This window comes from Homalodisca vitripennis, chromosome 2, assembly GCF_021130785.1.
Source record: "Homalodisca vitripennis isolate AUS2020 chromosome 2, UT_GWSS_2.1, whole genome shotgun sequence".
NCBI lineage: Eukaryota > Metazoa > Arthropoda > Insecta > Hemiptera > Cicadellidae > Homalodisca > Homalodisca vitripennis.
In genome coordinates this window covers 78,088,214-78,115,805 of record NC_060208.1, presented here as the reverse complement: position 1 = coordinate 78,115,805, position 27,592 = coordinate 78,088,214, and the positions used below count along the sequence as shown (strand labels likewise).

Below are 27,592 nucleotides of genomic sequence, written 5' to 3'. Positions count from 1 at the left end.
CTTTTTATTTTAACTATAAAAATAAAATATTACAATAATCTGTTGTACTAAACAAAATTAGTTTATTAGGAAACAATAAAACCCAACGACAGACAGATCTGGTGTATTTTTACAACTACATCTAACTTTTCATCTAACTTCAACAAAAGCATGATACATTTTTTAATAATTGTCCATCCATTCACAATTAATAAAGCTTCTAGATTAACCATTTTTATATGATTAACAGTTTCTCCTAATTTATTGTTTTATTTTACTTTTCATTTAAAAATTATTATATAGTATCAAATATTTTTCTACTCATTTAAGAAATATTTTTAATAATAATAGTTATCCATTCATAAATTTTATTCTGTAGTTGGGTAAATCATTATGATTTAATTAGACATTTTCAAACAAACGGACAGACTCTGTACATACTATGATAGAAAATATGTCAAAGTTATCTTTCATAAGAATATTTTGTGTTCATCACTTAAATCATTTTGCTAAGTCAATAGTTCTGTATATTAATTTCATGTGTAGTCAATTTTGTTCATAAAACATCATTTTTAATATAATGTAAGTATATATATCTTCTGAAAAATTATGTAAAAATGTCAACTTTCACCAATTTACAGGAACAAATTAGTGACTCTTATTTCTATTATATTTTCTTTGTAATATTGCCTGCCACTATAGAGTAAGATTACTGCTACTTGTAGGGGGTAAACAGTTTCACAAACTAAGTTACGTACTCCTTTTATAGCTTTATCACATTAAACAGCCATTTAAGTCAAAACAAAATCAGCAATAATTACAGATCCTTATACAGCATAAATTGTGAGACAATATTAATCTTACTCGTCTTTCTAATTTCGTTTTGAAGTTGAGCAATAAGTAAAGTGTTGAACCATAGCTTTTCTATTTTAAATTCTCTTCAAAGATAAGTAACTCCTGTGTATGGCCTATTTGTTGCAGGAGTAACTTGAAGGAGCAAGTGTACATTAAAAAATTCATTATTATGAGGATTTGAAGACTATATGAAGATTTTAGTTATTCTTGTTTATTAAAGAGGAACAATTTCAGATTCCACAGCATTACTTTCCATTCCATTGTGTGTGTGTGTGTGTGTGTGTGTGTGTGTGTGTGTGTGTGTGTGTGCGCGCGCGCGCGCATGCTCACACGTGTTTTAATTTACTTCTAATATGTAAATTCTACTTTAATGTATTCTAAGTAATAACGTTTTTAAACACTGGGACTGAACTTTGAGAAGAATTACTAAAGAATACGTATTACAGATCCCAAATATGGCCTCTCTGAAAAAGTTGCTCTATGGACTCACTGATATGACCCTATGGTATTTTTATCCAAAAGATAAGTAATAATTCAATTGGGCCAAAGGGACATGAACTGTCATGAAAGCTTAGCATTAGCAGGAGTTTATCTACTAAATCATCTACATCTGAAACGTTAATATGTTTTTTATGCTGTTAATCTTAGTTGTGACACTCCCGTTTTGGTTTGTTCTAGTACGAGAAATAAATATAATTGACTTGATACAAGCTCCATTACAAACATCACTTTCTGAGCTGTCAACTGACATCAATTTTTCAAAATGTAGAATGGACAAATGACTCAATTAGCTATTTACAGAATCGCATTTATTTTAAACTGAACAATTTCAGTCCAACAAAGTTGCTGTGTCCAATAAATCTTGTTGCTTTGTAATTTTATAAGTTTTCTGATAATTATTTAGTGTTGTATTTTATGTACTATTACATATAATAAAGTAGTGGCTTGTATGGAATGTGTAAAACAAATTTGTAAAAAAAAAAAAAAAATAGTATTGTTCAGGCTACTAAATATGTGGTGACAATCTACTGTCCATTTTTAAATATTCTGTGCCCTTTTGAATTTTTAGACATGAGATCAGTTTACATTATCAATTAACTAAATGATATTTAGAAACTTTTACCTATCTTAGATTCTTAATATTCAAAGATAAAGTATATTTTTTAATATATTTGGATATTATTTTATCACATTATTAATATCCATAGCATACTATAATAACTATTTATATAAAACACATGACGAATGCCATGGTATATTTATTTTTTATAATTTAAATAAGCCTTAAGCAACATCCTAAATCAGTAAGTGATTTAAAAATAAAATGACTGCCACTGCTAGTAAAAAGTCACTGTACTACTGCGTGTGTAGCAGATATGAGATGAACTAAATGGCATTCACCATAGTAAACTATAAATAAGGCAATTACAGAATACAGAGCATTTCTTTTCAAGAATTTTGTATATAACTGACTTTACTTATTTTTGGGCTGCTGAGAGAGAAATTGTAAGTCTGATTATGTAATAAACATTTTTTAAATAATATTTTGAAAAGAAGAAGGAATTATATCTTATGTAAATGTTTTTTTTTACATAATAATAGTATATTTTACAAAACGGCTTTATTTGACAGCTTATTTGTGCCAACTGACCTAGTACATTATATATACATGCAAACTGGGACTGATTAGGTTAAATAATATAAACAATATCATACAACTTTTTTTATTTTAAATAGTACTTTCAAATTATACATGTAGGATAAGTAAAATTCTAAAATTACGCTTGGTTAAAAATTATCCGTGATAGTAAATAGTATTAACATAAATAAAACTAAGGTTTAAGCCACTTCACTTCAGATTTTAGCTACCTAAAAACATTTTCTGTATTAAAATTACATTTTCTTGTAAATAAGTTAAATTTGATTTTAAAAATCTATGTATTAAATGTGCATTTATGTCATTTGAAATATAATAGAAATATTTTGGAATACAGTTTTAAAATGAATAAAACAATATCATCTATGAAATTCCATAGGGGTGTTATGTAGTATGGTTTTACAATTTACAATATCGTTTAATATTATCAAGACTATTAAACCATCTCAATACTAACAACCTTCTTCCCCAAGAACAACATGGCTTTATGGGAGGTAAATCTACATCAACTGGACTGACAAGCATTGTTGAATATTTAATAAAAGCAATAGACAAAGGAGATACAACAACTGCTATTTTCTTGGATTTTACAAAAGCTTTTGACTGCTTAAGCCATGACATGCTAGTGAAAAAGTTGAAGGCTAGGGGAGTGGTAGGGAAAACTGCTGACTGGTTTACGAGCTACCTAACGGACAGAATGCAAACGGTAGAAATAAGAAGCACAACACAAGGAGTGACAACAAAAACTACCTCGACACCACTGCCAGTCAGTAGAGGAGTCCCACAAGGCTCAGTTTTGGGCCCCATACTGTATATAATTTTTGTTAGTGACTTCCCTGACTACCTCAGAGAATACTGCTCTATGCTATTGTATGCTGACGATACAGTACTCCTGTCACAAAACAAAAAGCCCACCAGACTGGAAATAGACTCATATATAGCTATTAATATGGCAATAGAATATTGTCAAGCCAACAGCACTAAAACTCAGCAACTAATACTTGGACGAAGCAAAGGAGAAGTTTTGGAACTACCAGAGGCTGAAAGAATGCAAAATGTAAAGTACCTTGGACTAGTCATAGACGAAACTCTCTCCTGGAATGACCAAATAGAACAGCTATGTGGAAAACTCAGTACATCATTGTATGTGCTAAGGAGATTAAAACAAGTTGGTAGTCCAGAAATAATTAAATGTTCATACTACGCTCTCTTTGAAAGCCACATGAGATATGGTATAGCCATCTGGGGCAGCTCCTCGAAAACGAACACTAACAGAATCATGGTGCTGCAAAAGAAAGCAATCCGCATAATGTCAGGATTAGGACCAATAGATTCATGCAGGGAAGCTTTTAAAAACTTAAATATTCTAACAGTTGCCCTATTCATATTAGAAGTAACTGTCCATACCAGTCAACAAAACATACCAAGAAGAGGAGATGTACATTCACACAACACAAGAGCAGCAAACAATTACTCACTTTCCTCTCATAGATTGACTCTATTTGAGAAGCAACCTACTGATACGGGCGCCATATTCCTGAACATACTACCACCTGAAGTTAAAAATCATACTGCAGACAAACAGCAATTCAGAAGGGAACTAACCAGATGGCTCCAAGAACGTCCCTTCTACTCAATTGAAGAATTTCTTAACTGGAGAACTGATAACTTATTTACACTTACACAACCATCGTAAACTTTATTACATGTAAACTTTATGACACCATTCTAATCTTGAAGATTATGAATAAAGAATTTTGTCTATTGTCTATTTATTTTGTTTGGTTTGGATGGTCGTTGGCCCTGATCAATATGATCTCTGTTGTGTTTATTATAACAATCCATTTCTGTTTGTTTTATACGTCTTTGTCAAGGTTATTGTAGTAAATTGAGATTTAAGTGGTATTTAATGTTTAGGCAAACCTTTTGCGGGTAAGAATAGGTTAACTGATGCAGTTTTACTTTAAACTCACATTTATTATGAGATGGCCATTAAACACAATATGTTTGATTTTAATCAATGAAAAGGTTAAGTTTGGGCAGATCTCTAGTAATGAAAATTCACAGTAATGTCTCTGTCTAAAGGGTACCAACAGTTGGTGTAAATAAATGTTGTGCATGATTAGGGCCTTAATGGTTCAATTTCATTTCTTGTTGAGCACTAAATTCTATGACCAGAGGTGATGACCACAAGGATATGTGAATGTCACTAAGGTGTGTGATTTGGAACTACTTCCTGCCCTTGAAGGCAAAACTTAATGAAAAAGGGCACCAAAATCATAAATCAATGCGTCCTTAACTCAATAGCATGCTATGATGTGTTTTGCGACAGAAATAGTAATATCACAATAATACTGCAATGAGACATTCTCGCCACGAAACTTGATTACGTAGTTGTACTGTTATCACTAGGTAGCTAAAATAAACAGGCTGTGAATTAGTTTTGGTTGGCATAATTGTGTAAAATATTACTTTCTCTTTTATTATAGCAGTTTGCTATTTTAATGATTGCAAGAACACTCGCAGCTGTATTCAGTGTAGTGTAAAATGGCATGTTTCCACAGCAATGAAAGATAAATATTGTTCAGATGAAATTATTGAGCTAGATATGTGATTGTTAATAATAAAAATAAAAACAAAAGTGTAATGCAATGCTTTAGTGTATTTACAAAGTTTAGTCTTGATAGAAATAAACCTTGGCACATATGGTGGCGAGGACGTAAGACAGTCAGCACAGACTCATTACAAGAACTGGCCATGACAAATGCTCCCAACACCATTGACTTTTTACAGCAGGCCACATTAAGATTTGCTAGTTATATAACAGGCTGTGGAGTTAGGTCAGTTGATAGATTTTAATTTGTCTTTTTCCTCATCGAAAATTCAGTTCAAATAAAAGATGTAGTCAGTTCAGTTGCCGTATAACAATAAAATTAAAGATAATGATACAAATTTAATAACATATGTTTGAAAATTAACATTGATAATAGTTTAAAATCACAATTTATAAAATTATTTGTAAATTTTCCTAAAAACTGTGCTGTATTGTGTACATTTAAGTTTACTACATAAACATACTGACAATAAACGGTGGCATACGTGTTAAACATGTACAAAAAGATATGTAACCAGGTTATAATTTTAATTAATAGTAATAAGAAAGGGTCTCATTAAAAATTTATCTGTGCCAAAAGAGGTCTGGTTGTGACTAAGAATACAGTATTTTTATAAAAAAACAATAATTTAAATATAGATTTTATTCTCAGATTCTTTCAATTGAAGCTGCTTTAACATACAGTACAACCTCGTTAAGTCGGACCCCTTTATGTCAGATCTCCGGGGGTAACCCGGACCAGTTCAGGAAAATTTTTAATTAGCTTTCCCTCGTCTGCACAGACTGCTAAGCGTGAGACGGATGTTTGTTTATCAGTAGACTGTAGAACTCAATAATTAAATGTATTGCAACTTATTGTAATGAAGATGCTGATAACAGGGAGGTTACTGACAAAAAAACCACAAAAATATTGTAGTTATAAGCCATGCAGAAGCAGCATCTCATTTGGGCAAGTTAATGGTTTATTTTGAGCAACAAAAGAGACAATACCAACCGAGCTTCACATGTTGAAAAAGATGCGTGACCACACAGCATGGAAACGGCATTCAAAGCTGACGCAACTCAAACTAACAAACTTCTTTCAGAAAAATGAAATTGTATATTATGTATACTTTATCGCGATATTTATTTTAAGTGTTTTTCTGCAATAAACAAATATTGCATTTTTGTTCATATTGTTTTTTATTTTTTCAATATTCTCCATTTAACCTGATTTTCTTTATGTTGAATCAGCCACAGTCCAGGCTAGTCCGACTTGACAAGGTTGCACTGTACTATTAAACCTATTAAGGTAGTTACTGTTAAAAGATCCAGTACTGACTGATTTAGGCAAAAAATTAAGGTGTATGGTTAAACTTACATAACAAAACTACCTCATTAACTCTTGGAAGTAAAACAATCAAGCTTAACAATTTTTACCACCAAATTTTACTGTTTAAAGCTCAATTTTTAGAATAACAGGGAACTAATCTCAACATTCAAATTTGTAAAGTTTGTGTCCAGACAATAAAAAATATAAGTCCTATTTGTATATAGTGTTTGTTGAAGTCAGAAAAACCACAAAAATCATAATCCTAATGATCACCTATCCCTCGCTATATAGCCTGACCCTATGATATCTCCTTTGTCTCACATAAGGGAATGGGTTGGAATGTCTCAACTAATTTAAAACTAAATATTTTACCAAATCCAAAGTTACTAATAATTAACAATTAACAACAATTTTTGCTGTATACCTTTTCTACTTCATTATTCATAACACATAAAACCAAACAATTTACCCAGCAAATTAGTTTCACAACTTAGTTTGGGATGAATTTGATTTTTAAAGGAAGTAAGCCAACAACATGGAATCAAAAGAAACACAGAAACACCCTAACTACTATAATGGTATGGAACTACATAAGCTGTACAAGACTAAATTGTTGTTCGAATATGCTAGACTTGTTCCTACATTAATAATGTAAGTAGGAAGTAGCATTCCATCGGATTTCCGACGATTTTGTTGTTTGTGTGGTGGCAGCCATTGGTTTTATGATTAAACTATTCACTTTTAACTCATAAATTAATGTTTATAATTAAATTCATGGCGAGATTCTGAACTTTCATTTCGTATAAATAAAAAATAACTGTCCTTTCTTTGTTTGTCTATTAATAATAGAAGAATAATTACAATAATTTGTAAAAATCATGATTCATGGCTATTGACCAATGCATTGACTAATTCAGTAACATTAAAAATTCTGTATGCGTTATAATTTTTTTGAGTAACTTAAAAGTTGCAACAACAATAAAATATCCATTTCTGGAGCAACTATGTGTTTTTATGTAAGAGTTATAGTTTCTATGCAACAGACTGTTTTTAATTGTCTTTAAAGGAAAAATTAGATTTTCAAAATTATATCTTTATTTGAAAAATTAGATTTTGACGAATATTATTCTATTTATACAACAGATATAAAAGTTTTTGTAATGTTATTTATACTACACGAAAGCCTAAGATCTTTACTCTTGTTTGACTAACTTTGTAATAAATGTCAGTAAGCAAACATCATGACACAGTAGTTTCAAAAGCAGCATTTTGTTGGTTATTACATTACCTGAAGCGAGAACTCCATAGTGCAAGTTATTTATTATTTGGTGCAACTGTTGGCGTGATAAACAGTAGTAATATATCACTTTCTATTATTATAACACGTAATTTGAAGTGTGAAATAAATTGTTTAATGTATATTTAAATTAAGCATAAATATAATACTAATTACATTTATGCTTAATTTTATTTTATTTATACCAGATAGCCTAAGAGTAATTGTGAAATGACCTAAAAGTTTGAGTTTGCAAGTTTGGCACATGTCATATTATCATATTAAATTGATGCTCTCTTCATTTCCTATATAAAAATAAGTTCTTTATAAGCAATACACACAATTTAGAATTTTCTACAGATTTTAAAAATAAAAGTGGCATTTTTATATCTTTTTAATATTTCAATCTATATCAACATAGAACAAACTTGTATGAGCATGTAAAAAAGTGTTTATAGAAAAAAAAAAACATTAAAATCTTTTATATATCTTGGAATTAGACCATTTTAACACTTGAAAAACAGGATTTTTCTTCGTTTTAAACAGAGACAAAAAATCTATTTCAATAATTTTTTGTGCCAGATTCAAAATCAACAGAATATAACAGACTGAAAGAATATACAGGGTGTTTCTGAAAAAAGGTGCCCATAAGTCAGGGCGTGATTCCTCACATCAAAATAAGAAAAAAAAGGTCTAATTAACATAGGTCCGAAAATGCTTGGTTACCAAGTTATACAGGGTGAAAGATTTTCGTCTGAATTTCAGTTCCCCTGCTGCAACGAAGCCCTACGGGTATTTGTTGGCTGTTAATTAAGATGTACAATTTAGCGTACTTTATGTAAAATGAACTAAAAAATTGAATAAAACCGTTTCCAGACCTGTAAGCTACAGTAATTTTTAAGATATGTGACGAAATACGCGAAACTTGGTCCCGAAAAAACAAGTTACATTTAGGTTTGAAGCAGATTTTACTATGTTTAAATGTACAATAAACACAAAATATTTTTTCACGGTACTTGTAGAAAAATTTAATTTCGAAGAGAAAGATGTAAAAATAAATCTATAATAGACAAACGCAAACTTTAAAAAATAATCCTTAATTTACATACAAAACGCATGAAAAATAGACAAAATCTGTTAAGCTCTCTACAAATGTAATATTGAAATTAAAACAGCTGTTTTATTAAAACAAATTAATGAGTTACTATTATTTTTTATCAAGTAAAATTATTTTTAACAATCAAACATTATCATACATAAAAAAGTTATCTGAATTATCATTCAACAAAAAAGTTACACTTGTCCCTAAAAAAACTAACCACGTCACAGTAGATGTTCAAAATGTTTCCCCTCATTCAAAATACAAGCATCCAGCCGTCTTCTCATAGACTGCCGAACTCTTTCGAAGATCCCAGGTGTCTCACGTATCCTTTGAATCCCGTTAAAACAATCCTTATTCGCAACTCTTCTATGGTATCCACAGGCGAGTCGTAGACAAGCGTCTTTAAATGTCCCCATAAGAAAAAGTCTAGAGGATTGAGGTCAGGTGACCTTGCAGGCCATGTTACTGGGCTCCTCGACCAATCCATCTGTTTGGATATGCTTCATTTAAAAATTCTCTTACTTGTAATGTGTAATGAGCTGGAGCTCAATCCTGCATGAACCACATGTTGTTTGCGTGTGTATAGTGGCACATCTTCGAGTAACTCATTCAGATTAGTCGTCAAGAAATGTAAATAATTTTCACCATTGAGCGTATCAGGTAAAAAAACTAATAAAAATTTTATCACCCAGAATAGCAGCCCATACGTTTATATAAAACTGAATATTGGTGACGTTCTCTGAAATAGCACGTGGATTTTCAATTGCCCACATGTGAGTATTGTGGGTGTTAAGAATAGCCATTCTTGAAAATTTTTGCTTCATCAGTAAAGATAATGTAATTTAAAAAATGTGGATTTCTGCACCTTTGGATAAGCCATTGGCATAGCTGAACACGAGGAAAGTAATCTCGAGGCAAAAGAGCCTGGACCTTTGATAGTGATAAGAATGCAACTGCTGCTCGTGTAAAATCTTCCAGACAATTGAATTACTAACACCGAAATCCAAGGCTAGTTCTCTAGTACTTCTTCCAGGATGATTCTCTATTTCGTCCAACACGCCCTCCCTCCAATTCAGCTGTACACGTTGTACGTGGCCGTCCTGATCTACCAACTTTTCCAGATTTAAAGGTTCCCGTCTCGCTTAGCCTTCTATGAATGGAAGAAAACATTTTATGAGTCGGTAACTGTCCTATGAGGAAAATGTTCCTGATAGAGTCGTCTAGCCTGATTTTTTGTCTATTTTTCATGCGTTTTGGTATGTAATTAAGGATTATTTTTTTTAAAGTTTGCGTTTGTCTATTATAGACTTATTTTACATCTTTCTCTTCGAAATTAAATTTTCTACAAGTACCGTGAAAAAATATTTTGTGTTTTATTGTACATTTAACATAGTAAATCTGCTTCAAACCTAAATGTAACTTGTTTTTTCGGGACCAAGTTTCGCGTATTTCGTCACATATCTTAAAAATTACTGTAGCTACAGGTCTGGAAACGGTTTTATTCAATTTTTTAGTTCATTTTTCATTTTACATAAAGTAACGCTAAATTGTACATCTTAATTAACAGCCAACAAATACCCGTAGGGCTTCGTTGCAGCAGGGGAACTGAAATTCAGACGAAATCTTTCACCCTGTATAACTTGGTAACTAAGCATTTTCGGACCTATGTTAATTAGACCTTTTTTCTTATTTTTGATGTGAGGAATCACGCCCTGACTTATGGGCACCTTTTTTCAGAACACCCTGTATAACCCTCTAGGGTTTTAGCATAATATTTACAATCTATAATGAACACAAATAAATCACAACAGTTCACAAAAGCAAATATCGGCTACCGCCCAGGGAAATTCTAATTTCTACTTCTAAGATTAAATACAGTAATTTAATTAATAATTGCTAAAAATATGTTTTCATTACTTTCGTTTTTATTGTGATAAGTTTTAAAATGGTATAATCATAGTTTTTTTAAATAAGCTATGAGTACGCCAGATCACATGTTGTGTACAGGCTTCACTGAAGTCACGTACAAAATTTCAAATCTAGAGCTCATTTCAATGTTCTACGGACAGACAGAAAAGAAATTTTGCCAGTCTACTGAATGATAGGATTCAATGGCACTCAGCCAAATCCCATGGATGGATATGCACCATTCTCATCATAGGTAGGTCAAAAATCTCATGCAAAAATTAAAATTTACAGATAAAATTTTTATCACGATATATTGCAGATAGTTTGACAATGCAAAATTATTAGTATTGCCTATGTAAAAATGAAGGTAATTGTAAAATTAGTCCATAGCTCAGTTTTTTCTTGAGATATCCAGTGTAAAATTGAAATACAGGTAGATACGCAGGTAGAAAAGGAGTTTTGTCAGATCCTTTAGTGATAGATAACCAAAATATACAAAATTTCATATTTAGAGCTTAATTCATTCTCAGATATCTGGATTTGACTTTCCTAATGTTCAGCCAAATCCCATGAAGTGACATGCACGATCCTTCAACTACAAAGAGTAAAATTAGTCAATATTGAGAACATCTTGTCTATATACAAATAAACTCATACAATACAGTATTGAAGGACCTGACAGAACAGGTTAAAAGTCGTACCGACCAAATCAGTAAAATAACCTCAATACATGTGTTACCACAAGTTGAAATAACAAGTGACTGTACCCAGTTTGTTTACGGTCATAAATTTGTTTAATCTATGATTTTCTCGTTGACATCATGGTTACCTACAAGACCAATGTAAAAATCTTCATGAAGTGATATGCACTATCATCGAACTCAATATTGCATATACAGAAATGAAGCTTAATGTAAAATTTCAACTCTATAGGTCAATCCGTTCTTAAGATAATGGGAAGACAAACAGAATTGAAATTTATCCAGCCTGTCGAGTGATAGACTTCACAAATGATGAGCCAACAAAATTGCAAGTAAACTATGACACTATTTTAACACCACAGTGTTTGAATGTTGAAATATATTCCAAGAGATAACTTATTCATTCACAAATAAAATCACTTCTAACATTGCTTCTTGTTTTATTTTTCTAATTATGAAATAACTTGGATCAGAAATAAAAACACAACAATCAAAGGCAGATATTGATTGAGAGTTACGTTCAAGTCCAAAAAGAAACAGTGATGAGTGAAAGTTTGTTTAATTAATATAAAAGATACTATTTGAACAAAGGGGAAAAGCTCAAAAAACAGAATTCTTAAAAAATTAAAATTATATAGGTCTATTTATGAACTAATCACTCAAATCTTGGTATATTTGAATTACTCATTAATATAGTTCACCCCTTCATCCTAGCACAGACGCAACACTGTCTACACTGTACTGTAGTTGCATTACATACTTTGAAGGAACCATTATTTGAAGAGACGAACATATTTAGTTGATCCTAACCAAGCTGCTTTTGGGTGGTATTTAAATAATTCTTTAAATATTACATGGTATGTATTTTTTTTTTAGAAATTGTATTCATTATAGTTTTAAAAACCACTAATATTGTTCCTATACAATTGATAGCAAAAATTATGATGAAATTAAGAAGTACAAACCACCTTTAACACTTTGGTTTTTTATTCGTAGTATGTATATTCATTTCAAATTCAGAAAATTCATCTTTAGGTACTAGGTTAAGGCAAATAAGTGATTTATAATTCTTAACTGTATTTAACACTCTTGGAGGGTATACTAGTATTAATAAAATGTTCTTATAACATTATAATTTTTGCATCACTGTCCATTTTGATTGCTTAGTAACTACAGTGGACAGAGTAAAGATTGACATTAGATAATTTATAATTTAACAACAAATTTTACAATTTAGAACAATTATTATTAGATTCACCAACATTATTGTTGTATGTTATTGATCATAACATATAACAATAGACATAAAATGGACATATTGTAGTACAGTATCCCGGGCATTGACATCTTTTCTAGACATACAATTTTTTTATTTCTTTAAATTGTACTTTAGTATACTGGTACTCAAGTTCAACCACTAGATCAATGTTATAAATGTCAGTTTTCAACAAATTTTTCTTTGAGTTTTAATTAAAACTAGATACAACTTAAGGATCTCTTTTTCTGCCTGCTTTAGAGAAGCATATTTAACTTTCAACCTAAAGTAACCAACATTGATTTTTAATTTATTGCCTTTTCTTTCAGGTGTATCCTGGCTTACTAATGCACTATGTAATATTAAATATTCATTTATATCCACAATAGCTAATTTTACTGATCTATAACTCCTAGCAATGCATTTTTTACTCTAAAATTCACTTAAAACCTATATTTCATTTAGCTTTTTATATTCTACTTCTATACTTGACACTTCTGGATTTAAAAAATACCTCCTAACAAATAATATTTATTTTAATTTATTTCTTAAATCAGCAAACAGTTTTAAACCTGATTTAACTGTGGCTAATGTACTCAAATGAGGCATTATAACACTTGCTGTCAAGTTGAACTTAAGTATTTTATTTGATTTTTATCACCAAATTAAATTACTCCAAATACTGAAACTGATAAATATATTACCTATGTGTTCCTAATGAATAACAAATTATTTTATTGGCCAATGAAAAGTCTTAGTTTTTTTCACTTTCTAGTTTAGTTTAGTTTTTTCAAATGACTCAAAATAGGCCGCTAGCATAAGAAAATGAATTGGTAAGTTCCAGAGTTAAATATGCTTTATTCACTCAAATGTTGTTATTTTGTTCACCACTCAATTAATAAATACATTGTCCACTCCTTCATCTTATCACAGATGAAACACTCTCTCTACACAGTACTGCAGTTGCATTATATATTTTGAAGGAACCATTATATTAATAGAATGTTATTTATTATTTACTTGGTCATCCTAACCACTGTGTAATATTTAAATAGTTTTATAATGATGGTTACAACTTTTTTGAAGTTGTATTCAATTACAATTTAAAAACAACTAGTAATGTGACAATACATACAACTGATAGTAAAATTATAGGCTACACTAATGAAAAAATTAAATGTTCTTATAACTTTATAATTTCTTCATCACTATAAACTTTGATTGCTTAGTAATTACAATGAACGGTTAGGGTATTAGAGAATATATGATTTAAAAACCATATTTTACAGTTTAGAATAATTTTTGTCACACTCACTTCTGGTCACGACATCTAACAATAGACATAAACTAAACATAGAGTAGTATAGTATCTCGGGCATTGATAGATTTTCTAGACATAAACTGTACATTTTTTCTTTATTTATGTTGTACTTTATTTTGTAGATGTAATGATGAATATTAGAAAAAGAAGTAACATTGTAATGATATCAAAGCATATAAGTACAAATTAATTACAGAACTTAAAAATATTTCAATTTGGTATTTTAGTTTACTGCATAATGATTTTCTTAGGTTACTGCAATTTCTTTTTAAAACATTTATTTTAAAATAGAAACTATATTTAAAGATCAGTTTTGCTTTAGATAAAAATAATGTTCTGATAAAGATTCATTAAATCTGATTTATAGACCAATTAAAGTAATAAATACTACAACATGCTGAGTTGTACCAAAATAAAAAGAACAAATCTAAGTAAAAGAAGACGCTGAGAAGTGCTGTTAATGTTTACAATGTATCCTCACCCATGAATCCGATCCATAAACCTTCTACACCCCCCTAACACAGGAAATCTCAACCCAACCTCAGGTTCACCCTTCTGACTCAACCTGTAATACTGTAAGCCCTGAGTCTCCTGAATCATTAACACCATCCACAGCTCTGACGCTGACCACTAACCTCATTGCAGCCTCATCACCCAACAGCCCCTTCTGGCAGTTATTGTAGCTTTACACCACACCAAACTCTGGATTTAAACTCCCCACTGATAGCTCAAAGAAGTCCAATTTAGACTTTCAAAATGTTTCATTAAAAAGTAAATCTGAGCATAAATCTACAAATATTCTTTCAATTTTTCACCAAAACATTCAGCACCTCGAATCGCGAAAAGAATCATTAGATATCATTTTAGATCTAATTAAACCGAATATTATTGTATGAGACCGAGCACAATATGAAACCGAATGAATTACAAACATTTTATCTGGAAAGCTTTTCTATTACATCTGAGTACAGTCGTACCACCACCACTGGAGGCGGGTGTGGTCATCCTGTCGGAGAGGAGTTTAAATTCAAAGGCTCTTAGACTTGAAAAGATTGAAGAGTTGACAGAAGATAAACTTTTTGAATGTTGTGTGGCTAAATATAAAATAAATAAAATATCTTTTGTTCTAGTGGGAATTTTACAGGAAGCCACAGTTTACAAACTCTCGAATTTTTAAATAGGTTAGACAAATTATTTGAAACCTTAGCTGGTCTTAAGGATGTAAAAAAACAGTGTAATAGCCGGAGATTTTAATCTCAATGTTCTAAACACTTCATCTGAAATTCAAAAAATTTAAGAATATTCTTAAAAGGCATAATTTTTATTACTTAGTAAGATTTTTCCAACAAGAGTTACTTCAAATTCATCTACTGCTATAGATAATATTGTTACAAATTTTGATAAGTCTCTAACACAGGTGACTGGTATTGTAACTGCACTGTCAGATCATGATGGACAAATTTTTGAACTCAATCTACCAGTTGTGAATGGTCTTGAAAAAAAATTTGAATATGTAGAGTTTAGGGACTTTTCGAAAAATAATATGAGTGTTTTTTAAGAATGTCTTGTCCAATGAAAATTGGTTGACAATGTATTTAGCTGATGTAGATAAAAAGTTTGAGGTATTTTAACAGTATTTTTCAATACAACTTTAACTTAATTTTTCCTAAAAAAAAAGTAAAAAAATTCTTGGTAAAAGTAAATGCAGCTGGATTAGTGACAAATTGATTATGGAACAGAAGGATATTGTTGAGCTTACAAAACAAGCTAAACGTAGTGGTAGTGAAGATTTCATGAAATATTGTAAATTGAAAACCAAAGATTACAAAACTAAGCTAGTTAATGCAAAAAAAACCTTTTATGACAGGACAATTTAGAAACTCAGATAATATCAGTAAGAAAACATGGCAAATTATAAATAAAGAGATTGGAAAAAGTTCTAATGTCCTAAAGGGTTCTATAAATTGTATAAAAAATGATAATGATGTAATAATATCAGACCCTTTAAGCATCTCAAATTGTTTTCAATAACTATTTCATAGATGTAATTAGGAGATTTAATCCAAAATACAGCTAAGGAACCACAGTCCGCAAGTCATTTCAGGTGCAAATGTTCTAGATCAAAAATCTTATACAAAACCCTTTTCGGTGTAATCCGGTAGATGAAAAGGAATTAGATAGAATTAATTTCATCATTAAAAAAATAAATCATCGTCGGGCCATGACGAAGTTCCGCTGAAACTAATTAAGTATGTTGGTAAGTCCTTGTTGAAAGCCTTTAGTTCATTTAATTAACTCGTCGCTTATAACTGGAAATTTCCCCTGAAGTTTTAAAAGTGTCTAGAGTAATACCAATTTTTAAGAAGGGAGAAAAAATTTAAAATGAATAATTATCGTCCGGTATCGGTTTTTTACCTTCTTTGTCAAAAATTTATGAGCGAGTTATGTACAGTCGATTAGTAGATCATCTAAAAAACAATGATTTATTTGATAGGCAGCAGCATGGATTCCGTAAAGGTAAATCCATTACTTCAGCTCTGCTAGAATTTACGGAAACTATAATAGATTCTATAGACAAGGGGACAAGTCCATAGGGGTTTTCACATGGGACTCCTGTCAAAAGCATTTGACAGTATTTCTCACCAAGTCCTTCTTGACAAACTTAAAGTCATGGGTTTATCAAACCTTTCTCTAAACTGGTTTAGATCATAACCTCTCGGACAGATCCCAGTATGTTGAGATTACGTCAAAACAAAATACTCTAGTAGTAAAACATAAATCTAGCACACTAAAAAATCAAGCATGGAGTACCTCAGGGTTCTATTTTGGGACCATTGCTGTTTTTATGCTACATCCAAGGAATGCCCTCAATCTTAAACAACATTAATGGTACAAAAAGTAATTTGATCTTATATGCTGATGATTCTAACTTTAATTGTGACTGCTAAAAACTTATGAAAATCTGGAAATAGCCTGTAAAGAACAATTAAAAAACCATTCAAACTTATTTTTCAAAGAAATAGTCTATTTTTTAAATGGCTGCAAGACTAATCAAATGATATTTTTCCACTGTACAAAGTAAAGATATTTTAGAAATACCAATTTCAGTTAAACAAACTAAAATTGAAAAAAATTAATAGTATCAAATTCTTAGGACTTAATGTGGACAATAATCTTAGCTGGGATGGTCACATAAAATATTTAGCGAGCAAAATTTCATCAGGGCTCTACATCTTGAGGCGCATGGTCTTTACTGTGTAGCACTGAGACATTAAAGTCAATCTACTATGCACACGTGCATTCTCATTTAGCTTACGGGTTGGCCATTTATGGTGGAACATCTAAAAAAAAAATCTAGGACACAATATTGATACTTCAAAAAAAAGCACTAAGAACAATTCTAAATTTAGAAGAGAGAATCTCGGTAAAAGAAAAAATTTTCCACTTTAGAAATCCCAACAATATATGATCAATACATTTTAGAGTGCATTTATGTGTGTAGGAAGTAATCTTGACAAACTAGATACGCGTAGTAATATTCATTCTTATCACACTAGACACCGAAACAACCTAGATTTACCCCAACACAAACTTAGTTTCTACAAAAAGAAAAGCCACTTATATGGGCATTAAATTTTTAAATCACCTGCCGACAAATATAAAGAGCAAAATCTATGAAAAGGGCTTCCGGTGTTTTTTTAAAGAAATATTTGCTGCAACGCCCCTGCTACTCATTGGAAGAGTTTTTTTCCTAAATCCCAATAAAATATTTATATTTGAGATGCTTTTTGTAAAATAATAGGACTTAGTATAATCTTAACTCAGAAATGTCATTTTTTATTTATTTGATTTAAAATAGGCTAACTAAATTGTAGTTTAGGTTAAATACATAATTTATGTACTATTCTACATATATGACACTATTCTTGTATGTATGTACAAACTGAATAAAGAATTGAGAATTGAGAATTGAGAATTGGCTTGCTATTAATCCAAGCCAGTTTATATTGGCATAGAAATAAATATTATGCAGCATAAGGGACTTAAAGGAACTAACTTTTCAGTGATGTCACCTTATATGTGTTTTAATAATATAATTAAACAACTTAAGTACTCTAACCCCCTTGTAACCGTATTATCAAATAATGTTTTTTCTAAACACTAATATAACTGAGTTCAAATCAAATCCGATGTAAAAGAAGCTTATGTTAATTTGTTCAGGAGTTTTTAAATACAATTTAAAATTATTGTTCTGTCTCAAACTACTATTTAACTTACTCGTGCTATTAATCACAACCAAAATGTGAGACTGTGTAGAAATTTATGTCTAGAAGGTCTAAAGTTCCAAGCAGTTCAGGATTGACTATGTTTTTCAGATAATTCATACATCTTACTAAAAGATTTTATTATCACTTTATGTATATAAATAAAAGTTATATTGATATTTGATGGTTAAGAAAATATGGTACTATAAATAAGTGCTTTTTAGGGGATATAAGGATATCAAGTATAATTTTTTTTAATTTGAAAGTTACACATTCAAAAAACTTGTTATATATTCTAAAATTAAAAAGGGGTTTTCTATTAGGAAACCTGTTTTGTATATTTTTTTTTTTAATTTTCTGTTACTAAAATGTCATCTGTTCCAGTAGCGGAGGTTTTTGTGATTCTAATATTGTAACTAAATTATGACTGATAGATTGGTATCATCACTGACTGGGTTTAATTGTTTGTCACATTGGTGGTTACTGGTAGTGCTATGCTTTATACCCCTTGCTTTATACACTGCCTCACCTGCCTGTGTATACATCCCATTCACGCCATGGAATATTCATGGAAATTCGTTGTAAATAATATTTCCATATTATTCGTAGAAATCTGAATGGACATTTTTTTTTCGTTGGTATATGTGTATAAGTTCTTATGTTTCTATTGTTATTATGGTCTCTAGTTTTCATAAAGATTAAGTTTTTGAGACTATTAATCAATAACTTATTAAACTGTTTATATTTGTGATAACTTTAAGTATTGTTGTATTATTTATTTAAGTAGGTTAGTGACGTGGCAATATTGCTCAATTTTAATTACTTTGTCAACGCTTTTGTAAGCCTGAACAACAATAAAAATATTCTTATTCCTTATATGAACTATATCTTTTCTATTAAGAGAAATCATACACCCCATGGAATATTCTTTATGTGAACAATATCTTTTCTAGTTAAGGAATCTTGTTATCTGTCATTTTCTGTAAAATTATTCACAATGTAATGTTTAGAAACTATTCTATAGAATTAAGTTTTATATAAAAAGTTATTTACCCTTTCTTATAAAATGAATCTCCTTTCAATACTTTTCATAAGTTCTAATACAAAAAGCATACTAATAAGCATTATCTTTAAACAAAATTGCATTCAAGTTCTTCTGGTAATTAAAAAAACATCAGTGTTATTTTATTCCGGTTATTTACATTTTGGGTGAAAATTAAATTATCTCATAACGTGGTGTAGAAGAAGCAACTTGCTGATTCTATTTTGAACTGGATAAATTTCATTTAAGTGATTATAGCTAACTAAACAATTCAGTTCCATTTGTAGAAAATTATTTATTTATTTACTAATATTTTGGTTAAATAGAAGTTTTAATTCCAATAACAGTGCTTCTTTATCTTTTAAAGTTTTAGTGCTTGAAAAGTGTAATATTAACAAAAATTGGATTAAAAATATTTTCATGAGTCTTTTTAAAAATACATCAAAGTTATTTTTATTTAAAATCATGCAATTTTCTTAAACTATATTTAGTTTTAAATACAAAATTTTCAAAAGCTACTGTTGAATATAAGTATATTACCCCCTGGAGCTTCAACTCATGTATATAATGTAGAGATTTCAAATTTTTATATTCAACCATTTTTATTTAGGCCTGATTACAAATTTGCCTACTAAATTTTGTACACTAAATTCATATAATTTCATGTAGAGTGATCAAAATAATTTTGTATGCTCTTTTTGCATCCAGGAAAGTTATCTTAAAGTGCTATGAATTTAACATAAAAATAATTTGCAAATCCAAAATTGATTGCACCACCTTTAAGGAGTATATATTACACATTGAAGTTAACATGTTAAAGCTTTGTGGTAATTCTGAAATTTCTCAAGAACATTACAAACATTGGTTGGTTCAATTGATTATTTTTATGTCTTATTCATTATTTGTCCTTCATCATTACCTTTGAAGCCCTAACAGATTTGCAAAATTAACAAGCTCTTATTGCTTGGGGCTTAACTGATTGTCTTACTACTTCTCAATATGATATGTTTACACCAGATTCTTCACAATTTTGCTTTGATAATACAAACTACTTAGTATGTATTAAATCTTAAGTCCTAAATCGTACTTTATTAACACTTTGTATCCTGAGCCCGAGTATAGGTCGGGTCGTGTTATTTAATTGTATTATTTAGCTCAGTCATCTTATTTTTGGATTCAAACATTTTGATTATGTTCATTGGTTGTCTAAGTTCTTATTTGTTGGTTTTGAGATCCCTGGGTCACGTTTTAGTAATGAAATACGTATATTTATCGTCGTACTACAAGCGAGTCTAGACAGCTGATCGTAGGCGCCGCGGCTGATCATCGGTACTGTCAGTTTGCTTTGTAGTGTTTCACGTTGTGTGTTGTTGTGAGTCTTAGTGATGTCTTACTAAGTTTTCTACAAATCTTGCTGACAAATACTGAAGCAAATGTTATTATAATGTATTATAAATATGAATTTAACTGTTTGTAAATAATCAGAACTTTAGTTTCTTACTGAATGAAGTAAAGGCAAATGCAAGCAATGTGAGGTTATCCGTGTGTTTTGTTTTCTATTTATACTAGCTTTGTTCTTTCTTCTCGACTTTCCGTTGATTTTATTTTATATTATTTACTTATTATTTTCGAGTTATAATATGGGTGATGAAATCAAAAGTGATGCAATTCGCGATCTTTTGTTTGACTGCGAGTCAGAAAGTGACGATGATTTTGATACACACCTGGGACCAAATAATGATTTTATGAACGATCTAAACGAAAATTTGCGAGATCCTGTATTTGATTCAGACCATTGTGCTTTAAAAATTACCACTCTAAGGCGAATTACCTAAACTAACAAGCTATGTAGCAAAAACTTTTTTTGTATTTTTTACACAACATTCAATATTATGTAATAATTTTATTTTGAAAATAACTTTATATTTGTATACATTTAAAAAAGTATGTATCTCTATCTTTAAAAAGATATACAGTATGAGTTTATAACATAATTACTGTAATAACACAGAATTTTTTAAAAGCATCATAAAACCCCCAGGGAGCCACGCCGAAACATGTATTAAGGGCCCAGGGTACAAAGTGTTAAAATGTTATGTGAAAGTCTTCATTACAGTTCACTTTTGTATAAAGCACCCTGTCCCTCTGTCAATGAAATAGTTGTGCTTGTTGAATATTGATACTATATATTTGTATGGTTCATCTATGTTCCTGGAACTTTTGTATAAACCTTCTCTTTTCTTTTTCAGTTAACTTTAAAACAAGTATATTCTAAACACATTTAAAAGGTTGGTCTAATTATGTACAACATTTCCTTTAAAATTGTGCCTGCTGAATAATAACACTACTTATTTGTATTTTAATCAACTACCCATTTATATTTTTATCAAAGAGTTTCATCCCAAGGTTTAATACTTACTTCAAAGGAGCTGACCGAATTTAAAAGCCTCCCAAAGACACACCATAAAATATACTAGGAAATTACAAATTGGACCAAGAATACCAAAATTCTGGACAAGTATAAAAAGATTGCTATCTGCCTGTAGTTTGTTATTTGCATTGATATGCATTATTCACTCACGGTTTAAGTTATAATAATGTAATTTTGGATGGCTATCTACTTGCCTCATTAATAACTCACTTTTGGCTTAATAGTTTTAAGTATACTTCCAACGGTTTCCAAGCAGTGACTGTATGAAAACTTAAATTTTATATTTAAAAAAAATAAATAAAAAACATCAAAACAGATTACTGTTAACTTACTAAATTGTTACAAATCAAGTGGAATATAACTAAAGAATTAAATATTACTAATCTTGAACAGCCATATTCATCAATAGTATTTGTATAGGATTCACAATACTTTAAGAAGTAAAGATATTATTTAAAATACGTACTGCTAGTACTGATAAAATAATAACAAATCTTGCCTCTAAAACGATATTAAGGACAACATATCAGAAAAGAATCGCCATTATAACTAAATGTTTAAAATAGTTACATACAATAACATAGTATAAGAGTCTATATGCAATTATTTTATAGATAATGCATTTAAGACAAAAAATATTTCTTCTTCTGGAAGTGTTTTAAATGTTAATGCTTCTAATATGAAAAGCTCCAGCAACAAGAATCTGATACAATTTCATAAAGCTCCCAAGCATAAGAAAAATCACAACCTTATTATTAAACTTAAATGTTGGAATGAAATATATATGGTATTGTATGAAGTCTTGTACAGTAAGTACAATATTATTTTATTTTTTACTTATTATTACAAGTGTTGTCTCTAAAATTTGTATGTTAATGTATGTTTTGATAAAATATAATATGAACATCCTTATAGTCATGGTGTTGTTGAACTTGTATTATTTATTTTTCACATCTTACTAATCTTTTAGTTATACTAATATAAACCACTTTTTTAACAAATAAAACAGAAATTGTGTTATCAAAACTTTTTTGAACTCCATATTATTTGAGTTGGTTTCATCTAAGAAGGAAAATGGACAATTTCTTGTAATACTGACTGAAACATTTCAATTCAAAACATCCTCCAAGAGAAGACAGCCTATCTTCTTAACATTCCTTTTTATAATCTTAGAAATTTAGAAGAGACTTAGAATTGTTCGAAGAATAATTCCAATTTAAAATACATTATTTTTTTAACTTTTCACTTGTTGATTACATAAGCTAAAATTGATATATAGTAGCAAACCATACTGTATTGAGAGAACCTCTCCACCAACTCACAGAATATTCCATTGATAAGTTTTTCAAAATTACTCTTTTTACATCACCATAGTTAACTCAATTGCTTAAATCTAGAAGGAGAACAGGGTTTCGGACAAATATCTTTTTAAATAGCGCTATCTAAAATATTTTCTGATAGTAAAATATTTAAAAAGATTTACTTAAATAATCTTCTCATAAAAATCCAACAACCACGCTGACTTTGTCACACATACTAAACCTACTGTAAAAATGTGTAAGTCAGCAATTGAAAATCACCTGAGGCTAAATTTTCAACAAATATACAAACAAAAAACAAAACAAGAACAAAACCATAAGCATGTTAGTTATCAAAGACTGAACAGCCTTATATAATAACTTAATAGCCACAGTAAAGTTGAATGAGCCAAGAATCGACTGATGGCATATGACTGAACAGTCTGACCACTTAACACAAACTACATGGAGACTGAACAGCCTCATCAACTAAGTTCTAATACATGCAAACAACTTGAGACATTGGATTGAAAAATCCAGCCCCACATGACAGACCATGTTAGGACTCATCCAACTTTCTCCTCAATGATAGCTTGTCTTTTTGTTCCCTAAATATACGTTTTATGTTACTGTTTTCAACAGCTACAAAATGTTTCACACATGCATAATCCAGCTTATGGTTAGAATGGTTTTTGAATGGTTACACTATCATGTTAACTACGTTAAATGAAGTCTTATCATTAATTTGAAAGTGTGATGAGTTCTTGAACCGTCCAGGCTCACACATAATCTGTCACCACAATAGAAAAACTGTGATTTTACAAATTTCAAGTGTTTCTGATTTCTGAGAAATCATATATGTTAAATTAACAAAATTGTGAAAAATTACGCATTTAAATCTTTACACGAAAATAGAAAAACACAATAAATTTCAGCTATTTGGAAAAGATATTTGAATCCTTTTTGAATGAAAACAACAAAGCGTTTAATACATTTATTTGGAAAACTCAATGAAAAGAACAAAATACAATACTGATACAGAAATAATAGTTACACAGTTTTTCACAGATCAATGAATCGTTTGACAGTGGTAAGGAGTCATACCTCGGCTGGGGTAGGCGCGACTGTAGGATAGAGAATAACGGCTAAACCGTTTCTGGTGATGGTGTCGATGGCATCGGTGGACAGGGCTGGGTTGCTTGTTCCTCATTGGACCCGACTGCGGCACTGCTTGCATCATCCTTAGCCGGCTCTCTGCTTCACAGAGCTTATATACCCAAAGATAGCTGCTTATCACAGCAGGTCACCCTCCCTTATCAGTCACTCCACTCCACTCCATCACAACATCATCAAGGTCAGCCACATTACTCTTGTCTCCTCTTTGTCTATAATTTAATTCTTCAGAACTGTATCATTGGATTTCCAGTTTGAGAAAAATCTTATCGTTTTCATTGAGCTCATTGAGCAACACAACTAGACTGACTAAAATGGGCAAATGTTTCTAAAAAAAGCTCATCACACATTTTGCAGGTCTTCACTACATTGTTCTTGTCACTTGACATTCACTTTTAATCTTTTTCCAATAAAACATAACCTTTAGCCATAATAATAAATCTTTATTCACATATTCCTCATAGAGCAGAAATGATTTGGTCCTAAATATTTTTGATCCTTATCATGCAGTAATACAGTGTTGAACTTATGTTGCATTCTAGCAGTTTTGTACATCTTCACTATTTCGTTCCTGTCACTTGGTGTTCAATTAATTTTTATTTCCAATATAAACATAACCATTATTCATAAATCTTTTGTTATATATTCGTCGGGGGCAGAGATGAGTCGGCTTAACCTAAATATCTGTGATCTAGTTATGAAATAACGGATTCTTGAATATATATCAGATTCATACAATTACTGTAAATTGCCAGAATTTAAAATTCATAGTTGCTATCATTGAACTCCTCTGGATTGTAGTATAAGTGATTCAATAATCACTGGTACATGGATACTGTGGAAACGATGAGTTTTGGTTTTATCAGGAAGAGTGTTCCAGTATTTGGCACTGATGTATTTTAAATACGAGGCATTGACGTCATACCAGAGACGGGTCATAAGTATGAACATAATCAATGACATACTTGCCAAGTGTGTCACACCTTTCAACATCTTTTAATATTTGTACGTAGTAGTAATAGTAGTAGTTTATGAATTCTTGTTTTTCCTTCTTTATATATTTTCAAAATAAAACCTTGATACAACAAAATATTTACCATTTGAGAACACCCTCCATGTGAAAGAACATTTATTTCTCATTCGCTTAGTTTACTAGTATTTGAAAACACACTCCGATAGTAAATCAAGTGAGAAGAAGACTGCTTACTAAACTGAACATAGGAGAACGAATACAACTGAACAAATTACTTAAATAAATTCTTTATAGACATTGCTAAACAAATAAGAAACACTGATGGCCAACAAGCATACAATTTTACTAATAGAAAACAGGAAAATGCCACTACTACAGCTAGTACCAACTATCAACCAAGACAAGCCGAAATTAATTAGGATCCTGATGACAGAAACCTGAGCTGGGTATGGAGAAATCTTGTCTAGGATATTTGAAGTTATATGAGGATGAAAACCCCCTAGTTGATATTGCCAACAAATCTCTTTACTCCAGAATCTTTCCATCGGTGTTAAAGCTAGCTTAAGTATACTGTACATTTAATCAAGATTATACAACACAAGCACTAAACTATAGAACAATTTCACTCATTTCATCTTTTTCTAAAGTAATAAAAAATAGTATGAATACGCTTATTGAACATCTCTCCAACTCACCAACCACTGAACCCTAACCAGCATGGCTGATTAAATGGAAAATCAACAATTGTAGCCTTTATTAATCCAACAAACTTCTTCATAGGTCAACTTGAAGAATGTAAGACTTGTACAGCAATTCTGTTAGATTGCAGCAAAACTTTTCACTGTCTTTCATATGAACAACTCCTGGAGAAATCAACAATTGGCGTATAAGCCACTTCTAAAACATGGTTTACCAGCTATTTGCCAGGACAAGCCAATTGGTTGGAACAAACTACAAAAGCTAAAGCAAAATAGAAAAAATTAAATCAGTTCTCAAATTGATCTCTTCTAATTCCTTAAGAATCTTTGCAAAGTCCTTTGCATTTTTTCCATTCACAGATAACTGTCCAACTATATGCAGACTACAGTAAAGAACTTATGTATACTGATACAGTATTACTGGTAGGACAGAAAAGCAATAAAGTCCTGGAGGTGGACATCTATATAGCTCTAAATATGGTTATTCAATATTGCCATGGAAATAAATGTGCCATCAATGAAAGGAAAATGATAGAACTAATCTTAAGAAAACACAAAGGAACAACACCAAGACTACCTGAATAGCAAGAAGTAAAGTTCACCAAATACTGGGGTGTAACAGTACATGACAACCTACAAGCATACTGATGAAAAACCAAAGCTACACCAGATATATGTAATGCATTTGTAAAGTTTGCCAGTACATAAGCATACTGATGAAAAACCAATGCTACACCAGATATATGTAATGCATTTGTAAACATTAGCCAGTAGATAAGCATATTGATGAAAAACCAATGCTACACCAGATATATGTAGTGCATTTGTAAACGTTAGCCAGTAGATAAGCATATTGATGAAAAACCAATGCTACACCAGATATATGTAATGCATTTGTAAACGTTAGCCAATAGATAAGCATATTGATGAAAAACCAATGCTACACCAGATATATGTAGTGCATTTGTAAACGTTAGCCAGTAGATAAGCATATTGATGAAAAACCAATGCTACACCAGATATATGTAGTGCATTTGTAAACGTTAGCCAGTAGATAAGCATATTGATGAAAAACCAATGCTACACCAGATATATGTAATGCATTTGTAAACGTTAGCCAATAGATAAGCATATTGATGAAAAACCAAAGCTACACCAGATATATGTAATGCATTTGTAAACGTTAGCCAGTAGATAAGCATATTGATGAAAAACCAATGCTACACCAGATATATGTAATGTATTTGTAAAGTTTGCCAGTACATAAGCATACTGATGAAAAACCAAAGCTACACCAGATATATGTAATGCATTTGTAAACATTAGCCAGTAGATAAGCATATTGATGAAAAACCAAAGCTACACCAGATATATGTAATGTATTTGTAAACGTTTGCCAGTACATAAGCATAGTGATGAAAAACCAAAGCTACACCAGATATATGTAATGTATTTGTACATCGGAAAGATATGTACTACATTATTGGTGGAGTGAAAAAGTAACACTTTTGGACACAGCCTTAAAAACTGGCTACAAAACCAAACATTCTAGTCAATAAAATAATTTTGTGGATGGAAGTCCCAAAACAACCAAAACCAAGGCAATGCAAACTATTTTGGGTTTCGAACAGATCTTTTTAAGTTAAATTCATAGCCTTTTCAGTTAACTTACTTAGACACAGAAAAAGTAGACATTTTTAATTAAAATTTAGTATAAATAAATTACATGTAA

At 30.5% G+C, this 27,592-nt stretch overlaps 1 protein-coding gene across 1 annotated transcript in view; it reads right to left on the bottom strand.

Annotated features, from left to right (window-relative positions):
- LOC124354215 (activating transcription factor of chaperone) overlaps positions 1-27,592 on the bottom strand; it is a 59,651-nt gene that overhangs the window by 11,437 nt on the left and 20,622 nt on the right. The gene's annotated exons all lie outside the window — the stretch shown is intronic.